Here is a 20695-nt window from a genome sequence, read left to right on the forward strand (position 1 = left end):
TAATATTTTATTATAACTAAGTTCTAGTCTGGTTCTCCTCTGGTCCTCCTCCTATTGAACCTGCAACAAAAAGAAACAAAGGTTAGGGAAGAAGAAGAAAAGTGGGCCTGAAAACGAACCTGGAAAAGAAAAAGAAAAGATTATTTTAGATTTGCATATATGCAATGAATGATCCATGATATCTATAAAAATTTGACTATCCATGGTATCTGTAAAAAGACAGAAGTGCATTAACAATGATTTTTCTCACAGTAACATAAAACTAGGAATGCATCTGAAAAGAATTTAAGAAACATCGATGATTTTAATTAAAAACTAACACACTTCAGTATAATTTCGATGAATGCATATAAAAATTACATTTTTCTGTGTATTTCATAAATAATAATTTTAAATCTAAATAAAATAAAGTAAAAAATAGAAAAAGTATGCAATTATGGGTCGTTCCATGAAACCTACGAACAAAAAAAATACTAAAATAATTATCACACGCTTGCGATGCTACGGGGAGAAGAATACATAGATTAAAATTATACATTTAATTATACATTAATTTTACATTTTATTATACAAATAATAACTTAACATTATACTTTATTATTACTAAGTCCTCTTGTGGTCCTCGGCTGGTCGTCGGCTGGTCTTTGGCTGGTCCTCCTCCTAGTCCTGCCCCCAACACAAACAAAACAAAACGTATGGAAGAAGAAGAAATCCTCGCCAATAAATATTAAAAAAGGATCGTTTGGTGTGGGTGGAATTTTAGGTAAGGACATGATTCTATCCTTGGGAAGTAAGATCGAATCAAGGCTCGCTGTGGGCAGGGTCGCATCCTGAAGTAGACCTTTCTTCGGAAAGAAAATCTACCCGCTACCCATTAAAAAAATACTGGAAACGAACCTGAAACAGGAAAACAGAAAGATTAGTTTAGATTTGCGAAGAACCAATGAATGCATCGAAAGCATATTTCCTTTCTAGATCAAAATCCAATACTTACAAATGATTGGAATTAATCATATCCTGAAACCAAAATTAAAATGCAAATTAATTCACTAATATATAATTGATAAATCATACCAAACAATAAAGAGACATTAAAAACATTATAAATAATAGTTTCTACGAATGAATGAAGAAATGAACAAAAACAAAAAAAAACAAAAACGAAAAAAAAACAGAAAAAGTGGGGAAATTGTGTGTAATAGGAAATTAGAAAATGATGATATTGGGGCGGGAATTCGGGAATGGTATGTACTCTATCTGATTTTAAAGTATTTCTATCTTTTAAATGAAATATCATTTATAAATCAAATTTTCTTAATACTCGATTTATTTTAGGAAAAATTATGTTTGGTCTTTGGTGGGTGGCATGGCAAATCCAACGATGGTCACCTGTAACAAAAAGCAAACTATTTTAATTATTACCATTCTTAATAACCATTATAAATTATTGACGAGCAAAACAAAAAAAAATAACAATAAAAATATCAAATGACCAACGAGCTATTTTCAAATTCAACCATGCTGTTCGAACTTGAAAATAACTCATTAAGTCTGTAGTTGCCCTCTTGAGCCACAATTAAGTGGGGGCCTCTTCGGCTTTTAGCCTCTTCTTTCTTCAAGCCTACTGTCGGACATTCCCTACGTGCGAGCATGAAAAGAATCTTTGACCAAAAACGTCAATCGTTCCAAAAGTATTCGCATAATTTGGCATTTACAACGATTAATGATATAGAATTAGAATCGTCCCTGATTCTATATAATAAAAAAAAACCTAACCGACCCTAACACAACCCTGAAAAGAAAAATGTGATTAGTAAAACATCCTGAGCTTTTTACAGAAAATAATTATTACCTTTTGGTCGAGAGATATCTCATCGCCGAAAGGAATATTATTAACATGTAAAGTATCGATTCTATTCTAATACCAAACCGTTATAATATGCCAAATTATGGTCGTACAATTTAGAAACGACTTAAAGACATTTTCACCCAATTACTCTCAACTGCTTAACACTAATATAAATGAAATACATTTCACATTACAATATATATGAAATAATTCCATTTATTTTCTTTCATCATACATCTTATGCAAATAATTCCGATGTTCGTTAAGGGGGTGACTCTATTTAATTATTACAAAATGCATTCGCGTTTCCCGTTAGCTATCCTAGCTCGTGGACAATCAACGAACTTAAAAGTTCATCGACTGTGCACATTACACGAGCACATTTAATCGAATGTCCGAGCAGTTAATTATGCTAATCGATGACCTAATAACACTTCGCACTTTTACTATCGAGTAATATCGAATTGAACTAAAAATAAACTAAAAATGCAATGCATTTCTTTGCACATTTATTTTTTATTCTTTATATATTATATGAAACATTTCAAAGATTAAATCGCGATAGTGCGAAGTGCTAGTTATATACTTAAAACTAAGTATCAATTCATCAAAGGTTTTGCGGATTTGATTTCGACTCTATCTCGTTCGCGATAGAATCGAATAGAAATGAATTTCTTAATGGTTGCAATCCCTTTGAATCCTGAACACTAATGCTATTACAGGTCACAAAAAAGATTTACAAGTCAAGCAAGTCCTGAATAAAAAGATAGAATTTTGTGACAATTCCGTATAAAACCCGGGTGGGGACTCGCACTGAAAAGTGCAAGTATGCCACGTGCCATTCCGGGGTCCTACCTACTTATAATTAAAGTTTCACATTCGCTCAAAAAATACACATGCATACCCACCCACACACTCCACGGTTCTCACACATACCACCAGGGTGCAAAAGCCTAAACTAGAGAGCATGCCCCGGGGCACCTCCGACACCCTAGTTCAAACGCGTTTTTCTAAATTTATGGGAGTACGTACCAATTGCTGTAATCGTCTGTCAAGGCTAGTGATTATTGCATAAATGACTAATGCAAATACAAGTATAAAACTAGTATATATTGCATACTAGTTATATACGAGTATATCATAGTTTCCACAAATAAATGTGGTAACTCTACTATGCAAAACGATTGTTAAAAAGAAAATTTCGTATCTTTACGCGTGACTCTACAAGTTATTTTATTCAATAACTTTAAAAATAATAAGCGCGTATTACGTATCGCGAAACGAGTACAATGCACATTCCTAACCGCACACACATGTGCAATGTACACCGTGCAATCACTAGCACAATGACGACCCAATGGGGGGAGAAAAACTTAAAACTAAAACCTATACTACCGTTTCTCACCCATACGTGTAACACCTGGGCACACGCTAAATGAGAACGCAGAAAGTATAGGGGGGAGAAACGGGGATTAGTATTAGTTGCTGAAAAGCCTAATCTAAATTTGATTAATATATAAAATGTTCTCAATAAATCTAAGCGGGCTATGACTCTACAAGTCATTTTAATGACTTTCAAAAGATTTTAAGAATTAAAAAAATAAAACATCTCGACGACTCTTTCGTTAAATGGCTGTTCTAATTAAAAGAACTGGGCTTTGAGCCACCACTTAATTGCCAGAGTCTATCCGTCGCGAATGGGTTTGTCTTCTTGCTCATTTTTTTATTATATCGAAAAATAAATCGCGATTAAATAAACTAAGTACGAGCAATGCATGTAAGACATTTATTACATGCTTTTTGGACGAAATCGAGTAAATTAATACTCGATTTCACCCACTACTAAACGCGAACGAAACACGTAATAAAAAGAAACAGTGCATTAATTAATTGCACTTAATTTTCAATTTACCGATGAGACAAGAAGACCTATCCTGACTCTAATATAAACATACAATCCCAATATTACATTTTCATGAGCAATTTCAAAGGACTAATCCTTTTTTGAATCACTCGATGCACTTTTCCTCGCACTCCCGTGACTTAATATCGCGGTAACACGAAAATATATAAAAACTATAAAAGAGTTTCTATCGCGAAACCGAAATTTTTCTAAACGGCGAACAAACTGACTTACATACGCGATAGATTTGAATTAATTTACGCCCGGTCACTGACTCTACTTCGCGATTAAAATGTTACTTTAATTATTCGTACTCACTGATGCACTTCACTGACTCCTCTCTACTGCGAACAGTCTGTACGACTGTTTTAAAATTAAAAAACTATAATTTTATACGAACAAACTCTAATGCAATTAACTGCATTGCTCGCAGTTAATTGAATATAAATCTCAAAAATAACGCGAACGCGAACGCGAACACGAACGCGAAACGCGACCGAATTTTTATTAACGAACGAACGTGCTTCTAATCCGTGATTTTAAATTATATTAAAACGATCAAACACTCCCGTTACATTGCTTCGCGCACGAATTGCAATGATGTCTGAAACAGAAAATGAAAAAGAACGATTAATATCGTGTCGTAATCAAAAACTATTAAAATTTATCATAGAAAATGTTTCATAGAAAAATATACTTACTTCTAATCTTCATTGATGAATGCACGATGGGTCTCCTACCCTTAGGGTGACGATGACCGAATGCACTGACTCTACTTCGCGATAAAAATTGTATTTTTAATTATTCGACAAACACTGACTCTACTTCGCGATAAAAATTGTATTTTAATTATTCGCACAAACACTGACTCTACTTCGCGATAAAAATTGTATTTTTAATTATTCGCACAAACACTGACTCTAATTTTTGCAACTGCATTGCGCGCAGTTCAAAAATCAAACACCAACACTTGCTTACCTTTCTGTAAAGAGAGAAAATAGAAAACTATGTATCATTGTTACCATTTAAAAATTACAAGTAATTATTAAAAAATGTTTAATAGAAAAATTATACTTACTTATCTTGATTGATGAATGCCCGATGGGTCTCCTACCCTTAAGATGACGATGCCGTAGACGGTCCAACGAAAATCAGAAACTTACGTGTTTCTTATCGCGACCACGACACTGATTCTAATTTTTACAACTGCATTGCACGCAGTTCAACTAACACACAACACTTAGCCTTCTGGAAAAAGAAAAAGAAAAAAAAACGATTAGAATCATTGTTATCGTTTAAAAATTATAAGTAATTATTAAAGAAATATTTAATAGAAAAATTAATTTACCTTTTATCTTCAGTGAATGCCCGATGGGTCTCCTACCCTTAGGATGACGATGGCACACGTATAAACCGAATAAAAGAAACTTTCGGAGTTTCTTTACCCGAAAAATTTCCGATTTTTGTTTAACGATGCAAACACTCGAGTACCTCATTGCCTACGCGCTCGATTGCAATGATGTTCTGAAACAGAAAATGAAAAAGAACGATTAATATCTTCGTCGTAATCGAAAACTATTGAAAATTTATCATAGAAAATGTTTCATAGAAAAATTATACTTACTTTTAATCTTCAGTGATGAATGCCCGATGGGTCTCCTACCCTTAGGATGACGATGGGTGGACGGTAACGAAAATAAAAACTAAAAAAGTTTTTTATCGCGAACGCGAACGCGAGACGTGCTTTACCGACCGCACTGCACACGTCAAAAACGTCTGAAAGAATGCACAAGATTAGTGTTCCTAGAAAATAAATCGAGTATTTTAATGTGGGATATAATATGAAGGTAGTATTAAAGGGAAACAATGTAATGAATTGTAATATGATATTAATTAGGAAAATGAAAGAAACTAATTATCATATAATGTTAATGGTAAGCGGTCTTTAGCTGGATTTTACTTGCAATGGAATGTATAACATATAAAATATGTTAAACATTATACTGAAAGTAAAATACCATTGCCCGGGTCTAACCACGAGGAGGTAACCGCTTCCGAAGACCCAAATTTCAATAAATATTCATTAAATTTGACTAGCCAATAATACAAATCGATTTTAACACGCAGAAAGTAAAAACTGTCATATAGAAAAATCATAAATTAATAACGTATAAAAATTTTTTTCTATTCAAAATACTTTAATAGGTATGTAATGTTAAAACCAATGTATATGCGTTTAAACTAATCGTAAATATAAGTAGAGTGTATTAGAATATTAAAATAATTGTTAATTAATCGATGCAAGTGTCTATTGTAGCTTAAAAACTCGGAGTATGTTCTATGATCCCTCCTTCTCGAAATTCACCGTTGATCTGAGTAATTATCCTCTGTAAAGGTTTTTTTTTGGTGAAAGTTGTTTATGTGACTTTCCGAAAATTGCGCATGTGTATAAAAGAAAATCAATAAATTAATGAATAAAATTTAATATTATAACGTTCTCGTTTTAATATTCTTTTATTTTTTGTATAATTGTTTAAACTAATGTACATTTGTTGTAATGTTCTTGCGCAGTGATGACTTCGAGGAGTGGGATAAAATTTCATTTATTAAAACATAAAATCGCAAATAATTAATATTCAAAGTACGTCAAAAATTATGTAATATTTAAATAAATTTATTTGCGTTTAAACAATCTTAAGTATAATAAGAATTCATTAAAATTAAAAATTATTGTTAATTAATCAATGCAAGTGTCTATTGTTGTCTAAAAGCTCGATGTATATGTTCTGTGATCCCTCCTCCTCGAAATCCACCGTTGATCTGAGTAATTATCGCTGTTAAAGTTTTTTTGGTGAAAGTTGTTTATGTGACTTTCCGAAAATTGCGCATGTGTATAAAGAAAATCAATAAAATTAATCAATAAAATTTAACATTATAACGTTCTCGTTTTAATATTCTTTTATTTTTGTATAATTGTTTAAACTAATGTACATTTGTTGTAATGTTCTTGCGCAGTGATGACTTCGAGGAGGTGGGGTAAAATTTTCATTTATTAAAACATAAAATCGCAATTAATTAATATTCAAAGTACGTCAAAGTTAGGTAATATTTAAAAAATATATATGCGTTTAAACAATCTTAATTATAATAAGAATTCATTAAAATATTAAATTATTGTTAATTAATCAAGGTAAGTGTCTATGTTGTCTAAAAGCTCGATGTATATGTTCTGTGATCCCTCCTCCTCGAAATCCACCGTTGATCTGAGTAATTATCTTCTGTTAAGTTTTTTTTGGTGAAAGTTGTTTATGTGACTTTCCGAAAATTGCGCATGTGTATAAAAGAAAATTAATAAAATTAATCAATAAAATTTAACATTATAACGTTCTCGTTTTAATATTCTTTTATTTTTTTTGTATAATTGTTTAAACTAATGTACATTTGTTATTACGTTTTTGCGCAGTGATGACTTCGAGAAGGTGGGGTAAAATTTTCATTTAATAAAATATCGGATCGAATTTTTTTAATATTTAAAATGATTAATAAGTATGTAATACCTATACTAGTACATATATGTGTCTAAATAATTGAAATATAGAGAGTGTAGTTAAAAAGTAAAAATTTGTTAATTAAATCGTAGAAATGTATATTCTAATCTAATAATAGGGATGTAGCTTCTTCTGTACCTTCCTCTTCGAAATCTACTGCAAGACTGACACGTTATTATATAAAAAAGTTTTTTTCGTTGAATGTTGTTTACATGGCTTTACGAAAGTTTCTTATGTATGTAACGAGAAAATTAATTCTAATAAAATTAAATTAAAATTTTAACGTTCTCTTTTTAATATTCTTTTTAATTTTATGTAATTGTTTAAACTAATGTACATTTTTAAACATTTCCGTGCTGTGGTGACTTTTGAGGGGGAAATTTTTATCTAAAAGAATATTAAATTAAAATTGTTTTTATAAAAAATATGTTAATATTTATAATAATGCTGATACTAGTACATATATGTGTCTAAATAATATGAAATATAAAGAGAGTGTATTAAAGTATTAAAATAATTGTTAACTAATTGATAAAAATGTCTATTGTTGTTAAAAAGTTTGGAATATTTGATCTATGCACTGTCCCTTCGAAATCTACCGTTGAAATGGGTCTTGTCTTATGAAAGTACTTTATTAAATGTTGTTTACAAGACCTTCCAAACGATGCGCATGTGTATAAAGGGTGTCATACCTCTAATACATAATCTTTAAGATTAAAAACGTTATGATTTTCGTATTTTTATCTATTTTAAAGTAATTATTATAATGCTTCTGCGCAGTGGTGACTTCGAGGGTAAAATTTAGCTGGCAATATAAGAAAAGTGCATTAGTGCATTAAAATAATTGTTAATTAATACGTATGTACACGTATATGGAAATGAAAATGAGATTACATTTCTAAACACATTATACAACCAATATATTAAAACAATATAAACAATATACAATGGAAAATGTGAATTATTAAAGTTTACCATTATGATAGAAAAAGCTGAGGTGTTTGCTCGTTTAAATATCAAAAATATTCCTGGATTCATTTTAAAATCTTGTAAGTTCTTCATTTATGTATGTACTTGATACATAAAAAGGAAAAGTCCTAATTGATGCTGTGCAATTTCAAATCTTCAAATACTTGCAAATCTGCAAATCATAAGATTGTATTAGTAAAGTATCAGTAAAACTACAGAGTCTATATATGTATGATATGAATAAATATGAAAATGAAAAAGATAAAAATGTAAATAATTATAACGATTATGTATATGTAATCATGCTGTTATCTCTCAATGTTTGGAAACTTAAAGACAGTAATGTAAAAGTAAAGTAAAGTTAGAGTAAAGTAATGTAACAGTATAGTAAAGTAAAGTAAAGTCGGACATGGTATAAGAGGTCACGCTCTTTCTCTCTCTTTCTTCTTTTCTATTTATTTATCCTCTTCTTATACTTTTATATTACTCTTCTTTATGTTTTAAAAGAAAGAGATAACCTACCACACACATATCAAGAATGAAGAGTACAACAGTTAGTATACTGACAATGAGTATGTATTCTGCTCAATTCTACCACTTTTTGGAAACCTAAAAAGAGTATAAAGTAACATAGCATTGGTATAATATAACGAAAAATAAATTATGAGTGTTGTGTATCTGTAACACGTTCCTTGTTGATATTTAAAGAATAACGTGTAGATAAAGACAATATACACTAAAAACTTTGTCACATTGCACGAAAAACACAATCATATAAATAAAACCACGTTGTAGATATTTTAAAACAATTGACATCGCATGCCAGAGGAAAATACAATTGTATAGAAATGAAACATCGTTTAGAAATCTTGAAACAAATGACATAAGGCACTGTAGCCATCCTCCAGAATTAAAATAACAAGAATTTTTCCAATATCAATACAGAATATGGGAATTATACTTTCATAGTTGGCATGAAAGATGTCAATTTTTTTGTTTCAATTATTTAATTCTTTAAGGATGGCTACGTGCTTTATGTCAATTGTTTTAAAAATATCTGCAAGGGTTTCTTTTCTATACGATTGTGTTTTTCTGTACAATGAGATAAAGTTTTAGTCTATGTGGTCTTTATTTTACTTGTTATTTTTTAAATATTAACAAGGATAACCAATATAACAAGTATACACCTAATAGAAAAAATAAATTAGAAATAATAATTATTAATTGGATATATATAATAATAATTATAAATTAGGTAATTATAATTAATAATAAAATGGATTTTTATTTATTTATAAATAAATTATGTGTGTTTTTTTTGCGGTGTGTATACACCTAAAGAAAAATAAATTAGAAGAAATAAGAATTATTAATTGGATATATATAATAATAATTATAAATTAGGTAATTAAATTAAGAATAAAATGGATTTTTGATTTATTTAATAAATAATTATGTGTGTTTTTTTTGCGGTGTGATAAGGTTTATAGTGCATATTTTCTTTATTTATTGCGTGTATTTTTTTAAATATTAACAAGATACCTGTCCTTGAATAGAAAAATAGAATAATTTTTTATTTATTTAATAAATAAAATTAATCATATCTAGCTTGACGAGCGTGGTCATGAAGAAGGGTTACGTACGTGTGCGTAAAATACATTTCTATATGGTAATTGGGAATTCTGATTGGTCATCTTTTTCTCTTGCAATAATTATCAGCCAAATCTCTTTGCTTATCATTCCTCTTCTTTTCGCGGCGTCGGTGCTGGAGATCAGACGGATGCTACGTCGTCCCGTTAATCTCAGGTAATTACAACAAATATTTGTTCTAACGTAAATAATCTTCCTATATACTAATAGATTCTTCTAGCAAATGACTTCCAATGATATAATCGAAAGATTACGATAATGTCGATTTCGCTACTTTTTTGAAATTGACTACCCGCGCATACTACCGCGCGCAGCAGATGCGCACCAGAGGCAACGCAGTGGCAACGGAAGGGGGCGCAGGGGAAAGGTAGAGGGAAACGCCAGTTTTCTGTCAGCTGTATATGTTCCAGCGTACTGCGTCATCTCGTTTAATTCAGGTAATTGAAAAGTATTTTACACCTTTCTATTACATATCAAACGATAGCTACACACAAGATTTTCATACGTGAGTGTTTTCAAAACGAAATATTAAAAAGTTCGATAGATATCTGTGAGAATGTAACATCGATATATCTCGACGTGCCGCCAAATCTCACCAATGTTACTTAACAATATTTCTTCTAATTTCCAGCTTTTTTCATGGTATCGATACTTACTACCATCTCTAATGATGCTCTAATTAATTATTTTTCATAATTATGTATTCAAAGATCGTATTTCGTATTAAATTCGATTCCTGTCACATACACACACATACAGGCATATATGCATAAGTATAGGTAGCTCGTACACATACACTCATATATTTGATTTTCTTTATGTTATACTAATGTAATCTTTTTTTTTCCTTTTTTAGGTACCGAGCATTAGGAGAGTCCAGCAGGAATACATATACTCAGTCTAACAATTGTGTTTACTCTTTTTTATCTTCATATTCATCGAGGTAAGCGTTATTCTTTTTTTTAAACCATACAGAAATGTATACAAAGATGAGAACGAAAGTGAGAGAGAGAGAGAGAGAGAGAGAGAGAGAGAGAGAGAGAAGAATAAGAAAACAAAATATTCTATCTACGGGCAATAACGAATGTGTACGTATATTCCAGGAATTTCTCGAAGTGAGAACAGAAGAAACGAAGACAGCCGAAAACAAAACGAAGACAGCCGAACGTTCGACATGAAGGACGCGATTACGTGTTCATTCCAGATCGTCCTTCAACGAGCTAACAATAAGATCTAACGACGTGACGTATTAAACTATTATATATATAACGTTATCGATTTTTATTAACAATTTTTACTGATATTAAATACTTTATATGTAATTTTATACAAGTAGTGAGATAAAGGCAATTAATATTGCTTGAATTTATATTGATTCTTTATGATAAAATATCTTTAAAAGTGTGCAATGCCTTCAGGAATGATTCACAGGATATATTGTTCTATAATCTTTTTAGTATGTTTCAGCTTTTCAGAGTTTTATTTAATTTTATTTTATTCATCGTCATCCTAAGGGTAGGATACCCATCCTGCAGTCATCAATGAAGACTAAAAGTAAGTATATTTTCCTATTAAACGTTTCTATGATAACTTTAATGGTTTTTTATTATAACGATGATATTAATTGTTCTTTTTCTTTTTCTGTTTCAGAACATCATTGCAATCGAGCGCGTAGGCAATGAGGTACTCGTGTGTTGCATCGTAAAAATAAAATACAAAAGAATCGGAAAGTAAAGTCAGTGTTGATCGTCGCATGTTAAAGTTTCGTTTGCTCGGTTAAGAAACTCCGTAAGTTTCTTTTATTCGGTTTAAACGTGTGCTCATCGTCATCCTAAGGGTAGGATACCCATCGTGCATTCATCAATGAAGAATAAACGTAAGTCAATTTTTATTTTAAACACTTTCTCAATAATTATAATAATTTTTTTACTTACAACAATGATATTTATAATTTTGTTTTTATTTCTGTTTCAGATCATCATGGGAATATATCAGTGTTGGAAGTGTTTGTGAATTGTGTTTGTGAAGTGTTGCAAGTGTTCGTGCATTGCTATCGTGCGCGAAGCAATATACGGGAGTGTTGTATCGTTAAATATAATTAAAATCACGGATTAGAAGCACGTTCGTTCGTTTTCTTTCAATTCCGTCGCGTTCGCGAACTATTTTTGAAATTTATATATTAAATTAACTGCGACCAATGCAGTAATTGCATTAGAGTTTGTTCGAGTAAAGTTGTATTTTTATCTTTAAACAGTCGCACAGACTGTTCGCGTATTAGAATCAGTGCATCAATGAAGATTTTTCTACTTGCATTGACTGTGTGCAAAGCAGTCTTTGAAAGTTGTAGAATCAGTGATCGGGCGTAAAAAAATTAAAATCAAACGCGAATTAGAATCAGTGTTGTTCGTCGTATAATAAAATTTCGGTTTCGCGATAAGAAACTCATCTATAGTTTCTTATTTTCGTTTATACCGCGTTTTTAGATTCACGCGAGGTGCATCGCCATGGTGCAATTGAATTTCATCCCATTGGAATGCATTGTAAGTATCTATTTTTATTTACATTTTATTCGATTTTATTTTATATGATTTTGGATTATATTGCAGATAACTTATCGTTTTGTTCTATTTTATTTTACAGATATGACGACGGACTTTCTACCTTATCAAAGATGTGGAATGAATTCTTCGATGGATCTTCGATGGATCTTCGATGGATCTTCGATGGATCTTCGATGGATCTTCGATGGATCTTCGATGGATCTTCGATGGATCTTCGATGGATCTTCGATGGATCTTCGATACTCGCATTCTACAATACTTGCTGCGAAGTAGGAGTGTTTTGGAGCCATCGTAGAACTTCTTATGCCGTGAGTTAAAATTTAAAGTCCCTCCGGTGCTCAATCATGTCGAGGATGAAAGGTCCTAATCGGCACGAGTTACTGGTTGTAATTATTTAAATAAATTAGTGACGAGCACATGAGTAATTCCTTTCTAGGAGTTACTCATGAAAATTGTATATTATATTGTATATTGTATTGTATATTTTATATTAGTTCAGGATAGGTTTTCTTGTCTCATCGGTTAAATTCATTTAATTAACAGTGCAATAATTAATGCACTTTCTTTTTATTACGTGTTTTGTTCGTGGTTAGTAGTGTGAAATCGAGCATTTATTTACTCGTTTTCGTCCAGAAAAGCATGTAATAAATGTCTTACATGCATTGCTTCGTACTTAGTTTATCTAATCGCGATTAATTTTGATATATCGATACTTCGATATTAAAATAAATGAGCAAGAAACAAACTCATTCGCGACGGATAGATTCTAGCAGTTAAGTGGTGGCTCAAAGCCCAGTTCTTTTATTAGAACAGCCAACTTAATGAAAGGAGTCGTCCGAGGTTTTTAAATATATTAAAATATATTAAAAGATATTAAAAGATATTAAAATAATATTTATCAAATAAATTGTAGAGTCCTTAGCCGCTTAGATAAATTTCTATAAAAATGTATTTATGTCTTATGTATATATATGTTTTTAATCATATTTTTTAGATCAGGATTTTCAGCTTCTAATATACTAATCTCCCGTTTCTCCCCCCTATACTTTCTGCGTTCTCATCTATGCCTGTGCCCAGGTGCTACTCGTATAGGTGAGAAACGGTTAGTATAGGTTTAGTTTTAAGTTTTCCCCTATTGGCGGCTGTCATTGTGCTAGTGATTGCACGGTGTACGTTGCACCTGTGTGTGCGTTTAGGTGTGTGCATTGTACATCGTTTCGCGATACGTACTACGCTTTTATTTTTTAAAGTTATTGAATAAAAATAACTTGTAGAGTCACGCGTACGATACGAACTTTTTTTTTTTAACAATCGTTTTGCATAGTAGAGTTACCGCATTTATTTGTGGAAACTTTAATATACTCGTATATTACTAGTATGCACATATACTAGTGTATACTTGTATTTTTGCTGTAGTTTTTTATGCAATAATCACTAGCCTTGGCAGACGATTACAGCATTGGTACGTACTCCCATAAGTTTAGAAAACGCGTTTGAACTAGGGTGTCGGAGGTGCCCCGGGGCATGCTCTCTAGTTTAGGCTTTTGCACCCTGGTGGTATGTGAGAGAATCGTGGAGTGTGTGGGTGGGTATGTATGTGTATTTGCTCTTTTTAAATACGGGTAATTGGCAGGCAGGTAGCATACTTCTTTGAGCGAATGTGAAAACTTTAATTTTAAGTAGGTAGGATCCAGGAAAGGCACGAGGTTCGCTTCCACTCCGGAGTGGAAATTTCGCCGCCTGGTTTATACAGAACTGTTACAAAAATATTTATTTTTTTATTTATTCTAATATGCTTGCTTTGTAAATTTATTTTGTGACTGTTCTGTAATCTTCATTATGTATCATGATTCAAAGGGATTTGCTACAATTTCAAAGATTCATTTCTATTTCGATTCTATCTCGAACGAGATAGACTCGAACGAATTCGCAAATACTTTGATGAATTTGATACTTAGTTTTAAGTATTATGTGATTAGCACTTCGCACAATAGCGATTTTCTCTTATAATGAAAAATATTTGATATAGTTCAATATAACAAATGAATGAAATGAAAATATTGCAAGAAAATGCATTACATTTGTTGCATTATTTAATTTCAATTGAATTTTGTTATTTGATATTAAAAGTGCGACGTGTTATTAGGTCATCGAGGGAAATTGTCTGCTTGGACGTTAGATTAAATGTGCTCGTGTAATATTATGCAATGAACTCTAAGTTCATTCATGGTTATACGAGCTTGAATATAATTAACATAAATATAAATTAATTTTTTCATAATTCCATATTAGAATCATAAACGAAATAAAAGTTAATTTGCAAAAAAAGATATGAGATATCTTATCTTTCTTGCACGTTGAAAATGTCCAATGCAGTTTTCAGGGATGAAGAAAGAAGAGGCTAAATGCCGAAGAGGCTAATGCCGAAGAGGCCCCCACTTAAATGTGGCTGAAGAGGGCAACTACATAGACTATTCAGTTATTTTCAAAGTTCAACAGATAGTTCGAACTTTTCGAAAATAGCTCTTTAGTCATATTTTATATTTTATTATATTACATTTTGCTCGTCATTAATTTGTATTTGTAATTGGAGATGATGGACCATTCCATCTCCTTGGGACACCAAATTCGTGTCTACATCGTCAAAAAGATGCATATGTGTTTAGTTAGAGTCAAAAATATTAAAATTTTCGTATTATTAAATTTTAAAGTCTAAATAACGTTCGGTAAATATTACAGTAATTTCTCTTTTCTTCTTTCGTCTTTAAAATTTTTTACTGTGATCGTATTTTATTAAATTTGCAATTTTTTTTCTCCATATATAATGCAGTTTAAAAGACTTTCATAATAATTAATAGATATTATTTTTTTTAGTAACTTAGTATTTTTACTTTTCCTATTTCTTTATTTTTATTTATTTTATGTAAATGTAAAATCACGCGTTTAAATTTAATTTGATTGCAACAACGGTAATTAGAGATCTGATACAAGTAAATAGGGAATTCAATTGAAAAGTGCATCTGCGAATTGGACGATTTATATGTCAGGCTATTGTATCACTTGATTGTATGATTAATATAGTTTTCTTTTTGTTACAGGTGATCATCGTTGGATGTGTCATCTACTTCTTTTGATTTCCTTTTACTTGAGCTCCTTATAATGACTATTATTTCAAATAAATGCATTTCTGAAGGCACACACATGTGTTTATACATTAAAAATTAAATATAATTATTTAAAATTCTATTACAATAATATACATATACTATCAAAGAATACCGTATTCTTTGATAGTATTGTACCGTCATCGCATTAAGTACCTACTATCGCTCATTTGTGGTCCACCAGTACTTACTACTGGTAAGTAAAATTGAATATTCCTTACCGATTCTAGAGAAAAAAAATCTTCCTTTTCGACTATCGAGAAAAGGAATCTACCTTCTAGTTGATAAACCGAATCAAAGCCTATTTGCTTTTAAGGAATCGACGTAGGAGGGCGGCACTGGTAACTTTGATGATCTTTTTATCGACCAAGATTGTTTTTTAAATTAATTAAGTATTATAGTGAAGTAAGATTTAAAAAAAATGATTTTTTTAAATTCTTTAGAAATATTTATAGCAAAATTTTTGAGAGAGCGATAATCTATAATAAGGGATAATTATTTAAACGCGGAAGATTAATATTTAAATAATTATTTTTATTAACTGAATAAAATTAAATACAAAACGAGGGGTGGGGGGTGTAGAGTAAAGGTTAAAAGAATAGAGAACTATTTGAATAAAACAATGATAAATTATAATAAAAATTGATTTTCCTGCGTTAGTTATTGTTGGAAGAGAAAGAAAAATGGTTGTCGAGCGGGCGTAGAAAATTTATGGAACACAGCGTGTCGACGGAAATCTTAAATTTTAACGTCCCCGTGTCGCGCTCGCTGTCGAGCTCAACGCTGCCGGTTTAAGGACCTCGCGTGGAGAGGAAGAGTGTGCCTTGGGGTGCGGCGCCGACTCACCCCCTAACTCACCCTTAAATTCATCCCCTAGACCGAGCTGTGCAAGCATCGTTGCTGCGAAGGACGAAGGACGGAAAATTACGAACGGACCAGGGAAAAGCGCATTCGAATAAAATCGTAACAAAATGTTCAACTCTATTTTGCTTATTGTTAGTTTTACGTAAGAAAATAATTTGATTTTTATTTTTCAATCTTTTTAACTCGGAAAATCTTTCGTTCCATAATGTTTATCGATGAAACACGGTATAGATATCGTCGCGATTCTAGCACGAGAGATGCAATTTTTCGTGTTCATATTTAAGCAAACAAAATGATCGAAAAGAAAAATTATGACGTTCCTCGTAAATAATTAGTAAAATTAACTGTAAGAAATGTGAGGGAAAAAAAATCGAGAAATTACGTTTATAGGTGAAGGAAAGGTACAAAATGGCGACTTATTTTCTCACGGTTGAATCAATGAAGCATGGAGGCAGACCAATGGCGTCGTTTGAAGTCCATGTTAAAATAGAAAATGTAGAAAATGTATAAGAAGAAGAAGAAGAAGAGGAGAAAAAAAAAGAAAGAGGAATTTGCTCTGGGTGAATTCAGCTATCTCGTTGGCCGGCGTCGCCGTCGGCGGCATCCTACCGCGATAACGCCATTATGCGAATTCGCGATTTGCATATTTCAGAAAGCGGTGCACAGGAAAGCATAAACAACTCGGCCTCGCAACGAGAGCGTCGCGGCTTCCTCGTCAGATGAGTTACACGCATGGAAGATTTACGGAGAGTCCCTTCTTTTCCCCTTTTTTTCCTTTTCCGCCTTTACTCTCCCTCTTTCACTCTTTCTTTTTCTAATTTTTACTACTCTTTCTCTTACAAACATGCTCTCATTAACTAAAACTATACTCAAAATCTATACACAGATATATCCATCTTTTTCATTGATTTATCTGCGTGTTTTCCTTTCTCTAGAATCATTTCTAACGTTGTACCATGGTCCCTCCTATTAGCTATGATTAGCAGGAGTTTCTAACTCGAATGTTCGATATTTAAATTAACATCTTTACAAGAACCTTTCTAAGCTTCTGTAGTTTGCATGTATTCCTCTATAAATCTACATGGATAACTATATGCATATAAAAGTAGAAAAGAAAATCACGCGAATTAGCTACCGACGATAGCCGATCATGCTTCATGGTGATAAGAAAACGAGTAAATCGTAGTTGCTCGTTCGAGAGATCGTTCGACTGCAATCGAGTAAGAATCGTTGCGTACTTGGCTTCTTTTCAACCCTTTCTCTCTCTCTCAATCTCTTTCTCTATTTGTCTTTTTTACTCGTATCAACATATATTCATAAATGCATAGGTATATATGTTTCCTACAATGCGGTACCGATGTCTATGCTGGATTAAATCAAAAGAAAAAATGAAAGAAAGAAAGAAAATGAAAGAATTTGTCGTAGATTTATGCGCGTTGTCGCCACTTTTACGTAGGAAGAACGGATATATATGTATGTATAAAGTGAATGAAAATAACAAGGAATAATTCATTGACGATAGTTTGTACGATGTTGTTGGGCTTTTGATTAATATCGAATCGTAAGATGTCGTAGCGCGCATCGACATTTATTTCTTTTTTTTCTTTCTTTCTTTCTTTCGATATCTTTCCTTCTCCTATCTTCCAACATCTCGAAAATATTTCTATCTCTCTCTTTTGACACAAACTTGGAACGAACGTTACGAACGAATCTATGAACGAACCAACGAACGAACCAACCAATCAACCAACCAACCAATGACCAAACCAAAGTACGAACGAACGAATTATACTATGGCGCAAAATGGATGACCACGCGTGTGTATCTCAGGCGTGTAATTGATTCGTTACGAGGTCGGTCTTACAGGACGGATAAGTTTATCTCGCGAGATGGCCGCATCGAATGGAACCGGTTAGATAACGAGCGGCATTACGCTATATAATAAGATTTTAATTATTCATATAATGAGTCTACTATATATATATCGTCCTTTCTTTTTTTTTTCTTTTTTTTTTATTCTCTACTTTTCCTTTTAATCGATCGATTTAACAATTTATACGCAATTATTTTCTTATCAAAACTCGATAATGAATGAGAGATGAAATAAATCGTGACTATTATCGACTAAAGTTTCAGAGAGAGAGAGAGAGAGAGAGAGAGAGAAAGAGAAAGAGAAAGAAGATTTAGTTTCGAATGACGTTGTAAATATTTCCTGTCATCGTACCATCGTGTTCTAGAACCGTTTCTCTCGTCCCTCCTACCTTAATAACCGGGTTAGGTACCTTTTGAAAAACGTGTCACTAGAGGTTGCTATCGGACACTGATCGTAAAGATTAGGGCCATTCTATGTCTATTCTCCACCTTTTTCTCTTTATCTTTTTCCCTTTTCATCGGAGAGTATCTTCTGGGACAATCATTCGTCACAGTTTTCTCTCTCCCTTTTTTTCTTTCTTATCTTTTCATTAATACTCACATTTTAAATACTCTCTTTTATATAAAACCGAAATTGATTATATTCCAGGAAAGATTATTAATTAGTATTATTATTATTATTATTATTAGATGAAAAATTGATTTAAGATAAAGACAAAAATGTGGAATGAAAATTGATTTCTCGAGATATAATCAAAGATAAAGAGAAAAAGTAGAGTCGGCCTTTTCACATTCTCTCATCTCTTAGGGGAAAAAAAAAATAAATAATAAAAAATAAAAAGAAAGAAAGAAAGAAAGAAATTAAAGAAACGGATTTGACGAGGCGTTACCTGAGGACCGCGTGCCGCTGTTGAACGGACGACCTTTGTCTTTAGGCTGTGGATAATTAAAAAGCCGCTTGAGAAGACGGTGACCGTCGAGAGAACTCGTTGGAGTCGGTAGATTTCGTCTCCAAGAGGACAAGAGATTTCCTATCTCGGGTTTACACCCATCGACTGGCACCTTCCTTTGGCTACCTTCATCTATCTAACTAAGAATGAAAGAGAGAGAGAGAGAGAGAGAGAGAGTGTCTCTCTAATACTATAGTACGGTGCTTCTAATTCGTTCTGGACCCTTTTGTAAAACTCCGTGTTTCTCGTGTTCACGTACGAATTTATCTGAACATCTAATCGTCTTTATCTAAAATCATAAAAATAAAATAGACGTTCCTCTTTCATTTTCTCAACGGTTTATATGAACAATTTTGACGACGGGAATTTAAAAAAAAAAAAAAGAAAAGAAAAAATAACATTCGAGCTTACGTCGTTCATAGATCAGCTCGTCCCACAAATCTCTCTTACGTTTCTTCAAGCAACGAGAAACATTATTCCTGTCCAAGTTAAGGGTCTATTAATCACTATAAACCAATAGACAATTCTTCTGTCCATATTTTCTCCTTTACAAACAACCCTGCGGCTTTTCAAAGCTTCTCTCTCTCTCTCTCTCTCTCTCTCGTGTTATTTAAATAACGTATAAGATGGAAGAACGGAGGAGGAAAATGCAGCAAGAAAAATGAAAATGAAAATTAAACAAACGAATAAAAAGAAGACGGAAAGATTAATGAAATGGAAAATAAAAAAAAAGGTAAAGAAAATAATAAACAATAGAGAGCAAGAGAAAGAGAGAGAAACCAAAAACAAAAAAGGTAGGAAAGAGATAGAAAAAGAGAGAAAAGGAAGGAAGGAAGGAAGGAAGGAAGGAAGGAAAGGAAGGAAGGAAGGAAGGAAGGAAAGATAGAAAGAAAGAAAGAAAGAAAGAGAAAGAGAATGGTGACCCCCTGCTGGGGTATCGGTTACGCTTAAACCGCGTTTAAGGCCCCTCGAAGGCGGTCTTTTCGATAGTAAGGCCGACCACGAGGCCCCGTGGAAAGGACTTACGAGAGGGGACCGTTCTCTCTCTCTCTTTCTCTCTCTCGTTGGGTCTCTGGAAGGGCCCCGACGGTGGCGCCAAGGAGATCCGTATCTTGGCGCGAGGCACCAAGAAAGGACCCCTCGGTTTCTCCCTTCCACCTCCGAGCAACCTCGTCAAAGATAATATCTGATTCCGAATCGTTCCTTCCCTCGTTTCTTCGCCACCCCTTCTTTCTCTCCTCTCTTTCTTTCCTCCTTTCTTTATTTCTTTTTCTCTCGTATCTCGAGGCTTCTTCCTTCCACGTATCGTAGTTCGTTTTCTCTTCGAATGTCATCGTTTCTGTCCCTCTTTCTTATGTGTATGCA

This window comes from Polistes fuscatus, unplaced genomic scaffold (assembly GCF_010416935.1).
Source record: "Polistes fuscatus isolate 324 unplaced genomic scaffold, CU_Pfus_HIC Scaffold13, whole genome shotgun sequence".
NCBI classification, from domain to species: Eukaryota; Metazoa; Arthropoda; class Insecta; order Hymenoptera; family Vespidae; genus Polistes; species Polistes fuscatus.